Raw genomic sequence first — 5981 nt, forward strand, 5'->3', positions numbered from 1 at the left:
TTGCTTAAAATCCATGTCCCATGATTTCCACCTCTGGGTCATGGTGTAACGGAGAGCGGATCCCTCAGCCCGTCGCTCTGAAGTCGATACTCAACAGGCAAGTGCTTCTGGGGCCACATGGCTGCTGTGAAAATGAGTGAGAACATGTTACTGGGAGAGAGACAGAGATAGATAGAGAGAGAAAGTTTCTTTGTTAAATGGGAATTACCATATTTGCCATGTGTAAGCGCACCCACATTTCTGTGTGCATTATGGATAGGATTATTGTGCCAAATATTATACCTATGGTATGTTATCATCATACCCATGTATAATGTGCATCCTTATTTTTCCCTCAAAAACTGGGCAAAAAAGTGTGCATTATACATGGCAAAATACAGTCTATTATCTTGGGCTTGGGCACCTTTTCAAACTAACCAATCAACTCCCCAGTCTTTCCTGGGCTGACACAGATCCTCCCCCTAACCAATCTATTCCCTGGATCTCCGGGGGGTCTGTATTCCATATCCTATCCAATCCTTTTCCCAACTGGACACTCCTCCATCTTAGTTCCTACTGCACCTGCCGCAACATGAGAGGGAACCCCACCCCATGCCATCTTGGCCTCTACCGGGCATGTGCCCAGCAGAGGAATTTCTTCAGGTGTTTCATTCCTCCCTGGGTGATGACCAGGAGCAATCCCTCCTGCCCATTTGGGGATTTAGAAGTCATCTGGGAGGGAGTGAAGCTGTAGCTTTCTAACAAAGCAGGCCCAGTGTCTGATTGCTCTCCACAGCCCATTAGGTTCAGCAATGTCTGATTCCATTAGCTCCCTTCCCTTATTAACATCTGTTACTGATGCTAACAGAACCATGAGATAAACAGAGAATGCAGAGATGGACATGTACGAGGAGAGACAGAGGGAGACAGGGAATGAGCACAGGAGAGAGTGGACCTGTGGAAGTCAGGCTTCCCATAACTACACTGAATGACCCTTTATCACTTTGTCCTAATCTGTTGTTAGAAAAGAGTCCCAAAGCCCATCTCGTCTCAAAGAAGAGGGGACACTAGGGATGGGAGAACAGGAGGGGGGAACACTGGAAGCCATCCCGAGGCTCTCAACACAAAGGCCCCATGAGGCACTTGGCCCTCAGTCTGTCCACACTGGGAGCCCTGGAAGGTTGCCCACCTGAGGGACGAGGTTGCAATTCCAGGTCTCTTCAACCTTCCTGGGGCCTGGGACGCAGGCAGGAGGAGCAGTGAGTTCCCCTTGATCCAGAGCAGACCCAGTCTATTTGCATTGAGTTCTGTGTTCCTCCAGCTGCCTGTGTGTCCCTCTGTGTGTCCCTCCTATTGCCAAGTCTGTGCCTGAGTCCCGTGGATCGAGCCCCGAGGTGACAGACACCTCAGGTGTTCATAGCGCCACACACCTGAGGACACAGGAGGAGGTAGATGCCAGAAGGGTCCCAGTCACAGACTGGGAGACGAAGGCGTCTTGAGAAGATATAACTGGTTTATCGTCCCCTCACTTGTGAGAAGGAGGAGCCTGACACCAGGTCTGCCTCCTCAAAGCTGAGGCCCCAGCTGCATCCAGGCTTCCCCCGGCTCCAGGGCTGGGGGTGGGTGTGTCAGTGTATCAGTGTGTGGACAGCGGAGGTGGAGCTGGGTGTGGCATAGGAGCTGGGTGAGCAGTCAGTAGCCCAGTGGGACCCTTGGGGAACTTTTTTCTAGGAGCAAGCACAGGTGGGGAACTGAAGCAGGGATCTCACTTCCTGGTGATGGAGCAAAACTGAACTTGGGACCCTGGTGACCCGGCAGCCACACTCTAGAGGAGCGTCTCCTCAGCTCACTGGGTTGCAGATGCTCCAGAAACAACATGTTCACTTGCTTTGTCTCCAGTGTGGAAGCACCGGCCTCAGGAAATCACTCAATGACAGTGTCCTTATGCTTTGCAATGGTTGTCAGCCAGGGTGCCTCTGATCCTTTCCCAAGGGACTCAAAGATGACCCAGAGAGGCTCAGGGGGTTCAGTTCTGGCTAGACCATCACTCGGATTCTATCTGGGCAGCCCTCTGTCCCCTCTGTGTTCTGTGTGGAGGGTGAGGACTTCTCGTGGGCCAGGCCCACACACACCCACCACAAATGCAGGCTGAGGGGGACCAGAGCCTGGTGCTTTGGTCACGTTCACACCCCAGTTCCAGGCTGGCAGGATGTGCAGTGTGGGGCGCCCTCTGACTGCAGTTCACCCTGGAGGTGAACCTCCTGTCCCAGGGTACAGGTATGGGGAGACTCAGGGCTTAGCTGATGTGGGAGCTGAGAGTAAAATGGGTAGGAGGAGCCCCATGGAGGGCCTGGGAGGCTTCCAAGGCCTCCAGCTCAGCTCTTGATCGCTGCCATTGCAGAGGTGCCCTCAGGATACAGAGAATTTGGTTTCACCCCTGGTGAAGATGTGGCCCAGCACATGCACAGTGAGCTTCCTGTCCAACGTTCCAGATGATGGACAGCTGATCCAGTCTGAAGGGCTCACAGGGGCTGCTCCAGGAAATGGCATAGAAAAGTAGTTTCCCAGGAAAACGTTCAGTGATGTGTTCAAAGGAGAGCAACGCAGCAAACATTTTAATTCCTGGGATACATGTACAGTTTTTTATAGAGATCTGATTTAATTTAGTAAAAAGTGAAAATTAATGGCTTTTCCGAACTTCACGAGTGAAGAATGTAAAATGCCTCGTTGTTTTAGAAATTGACTTCATATTCTTAGGTTTGCAGTGTTCTCTTTATCTGTGTCACATGATTCTTGTCAAAATTTTGTCTAAGGCATCCTAAAAGCTGCTTATATTTCAAACAAAAATTTCCTCTACTTTCTTCCTCCCTGTGTCAGTTTAGTAACCAGCTAAGTACGAGATTGCGCTGCTTTTGCAGACGTGCTGCGTGTCTGCGCAGTGCAGTGCAGAGAGTCCCCCTTCCTTCTGGGCCCCGTTTGCAGCTCTGCTTCACTGTGCTAACGGGGCTGCGGTCCCCACACTTGTGGAACCAAAGGCCTTTCAGTAATGGTTACTTACAACCAGGAAACCCAGTTCCCTGAAGCCCTCCCTCTTCCAGACACCCAGAGGGATCTTTCCCATTTATCTCAGGCAGGTGCTCCCTGCTTACAAAGATCATGAATCCTCTCACTGCTGTTTCAACAAAACACTGTCTCCTCCAAGGAGAATACAAAGCAGTTTGGTCACTTGAGGGAGGACGATCCCGTGTTGGAGGTGCCCAAGGAGACAGAGCTTGCAGTCTCCGAGGTCCTTTATCCTGGACTGGTATTGTGTGCAGGTTTTATGAAGGGGGTTGGCCCCACAGGAGGTAGTTATGCTGCTGCAGTGATGCAGGGCTGCAGTACAGTGAACAGTATGTGGATAACACACAGGCCCCAGGCAGATGTCAAGATGGGCCTTTCTCATTGATGAAGACTAGCTCAGGAGGAAGGAACCACCGGCTACTAGAACAGGGCCTTCAGAGTAGAAGATTCTGCATTTAGCAGGCAGGGCCCTGTTGCAAGCTGCAACCCAGACACAGGAAAAGGACAAGCAGGGCCAGGGGAGGTGGTGACAACAAGATCACTCTGAGAAGGTCCAGGACATCGAGTTCCATCTCCCAAAGACCCACTCTTCCTTGAATTCTGTCAGCCCTTCTGTGTGGGCGAGCACCAAATAAGGATAAACCTCACGGTACCCACTGTGGTCTTTGCAGCTTTTGGGGCTCTGGGGACTGATGGATGACAAGGTCTTTACGTTTCTGTCCACACAGAGGCAGTTTCTTCATATTTTCCCTCTCGGTTTCCATCTCTGAGGGTCACTGTTAGTGTTATATTTTATCTCCCAGAGTGGTGTTGTCCAGGCTGGCCCTGATGCTGTCTCAACTGTGGCCCTGGAGGGGACAGGGGTCCTCTTTGGGGCCCAAGTAAAATCCCTGAACCATAAGACTTCACTATAGGGGGGTCGTCTGAGTGTCATTGACTTTCAGGTTAACATGAGAGTGAGTGAAGAAAAAGCTCTCAGATTTGGGCTACAGTGAGATTCCATTAGTTTGTGGAGTTTTAAATTTGTTTCATACTTATTTGTTAAAATATTGGCAGACTGTTTACCATATGTTCAAGAGAACAGGAATCAAGAGTGAGAAATTGAAATTCTCCCATGTACAAAGAAAATGAAAAAGACACATAAGAAACAATCTTCCCATCATGATAAACTCAAGTGTAGATGAAGGAGACATCACCAGCAGCAGCTCTAAACGGCACATGGAACTCACGTTCAAATGGCAGATTAGAACAGCTGCTCACTTTTTAGTAGAAATTGATAATGTAGAACATTTAAATTGAATGAGAATAACATGAAAATGAAAAATATATTTAAAAGATACAATATATATTTTCCTATGAAGATACAAATAGGTTTCAACAACTGAGTAAAAAGTATACTTTCCTTAGAAAATACAGAATGTATTATAATGGAAGTGTTCTGCACAAAAAAATGATAAGATATAGTTACTTTTGCAACCAACACAAAATACCTTAGAACTGGATCTTTCAAAAGTGTTTGTTACATACAAATTTTTCCAAACCTTGAAAAAGTGGAAGCTTTCCTGACTCTGAGAAAGCAGATGTAACGGAGATACCTGCACCAGACAGAAAAAGTGCAGAAAACAGTAAATTACAGACAATAAAGTGACATATTGACCCAAACATTCTACAATAAATATTAATGCAGGTCCAACATCAGGCCAGCAAGTGGACACACCATTATCACATTTGATTGACTCCAATGTCCAAGTTACATTTCAGTTGATCGACCCTTTCACAGAGCACATCATATTAACAGACCAAAGAGTAAAGTCAGAAAACCTCAATAGATTCACAAGAAGCCTTCGAACAAAGTATAAATAAATTTCTTATGAAAACACAAAGAGTGTAAACTGCAGGCACATTTGCAGTGCAGTCACTCACACTCCCTCCTCACACACAGGACTGAGCCCACACTCAGCTCTCAGCTACTGAGGCGGGAGGGGGACAGTCCCACACAGATCGGGAACTGGCCAATGTGGCCTCACCTGCATTGTCATTCAGCATCAAATGGCAAGTATAAAAAAATGCAATTATACAAGAAGGAATTCATGGTTGGATCATAGCACTGATGGGAACAGGCATGGGGTCATTCCCAGCCCCAAAGGTCGGCCGCAGTCCAACGAGATATGGGGCCAGTGCAGCAGGGACAGAGGCCTCTCCCTGGGACCTACAGGGACAGGGGATCACAGTGAAGGTCAACGAGAGGGTCGCAGCTCTGGAACACCCAGGAAAGAGGTCAGTGGTCAATGACAGAGACTCAGGACACCCTCTCAGAGTCTGGGTCTGAAATGACCACAGATGGTACCCCCATTTCAGCATCTAAGCTTCAGTGCAAAGTCACTCTGTGTCCCCAGCTGATGGGGAGCTGACTTCCTGTTCTGCTGGAGACCTGCTGTCTAGGAACGGGCTGCAGTGAGGTGCTGTGAGGGCAGCAGGGGGAGGAGGCCCATCCACTCCCCAGGGGCTGCCCTGGAGGACCCTGGCCCAGGGTGGCGGCACCAGAAGCAGAAGCCACAGATGTCCTGAGTGGCAGAGGCTGGGATGTCCCCTCCAGGCAGATGAGAACGAGCTTCTCCTGGTCTCAGGCCCCACAGGCTGCAGCTCTGTGTGAGCATCGAGGCTGCTGGCACAGGGTGGCTGTGAGAGGCAGCTTTGTCCTTGGCTCTCAGTCCAGTGAGGGTCCAGGAGCCTGAGCTGCCAGAGCTGATCCCAGGAATGGATCGTTGGCCACACAGGGTGGATACCATCAAAGTGATGGGGACAGCAGAGGCTGAGTGGAGACATGTTGGTGACAGAACACACACCGGGACTTCCTGACGNGTCTCATTTGCATTCGTGGGGCCTCCCTCTCCCAGAGTATGAAGAGGGGAAGGGTGAGGTTTGGGGCCATCTCTGCT

This window comes from Sturnira hondurensis, unplaced genomic scaffold (genome assembly GCF_014824575.4).
Source record: "Sturnira hondurensis isolate 20B ecotype Veracruz unplaced genomic scaffold, ASM1482457v3 Scaffold0007908, whole genome shotgun sequence".
Classification (NCBI taxonomy): domain Eukaryota; kingdom Metazoa; phylum Chordata; class Mammalia; order Chiroptera; family Phyllostomidae; genus Sturnira; species Sturnira hondurensis.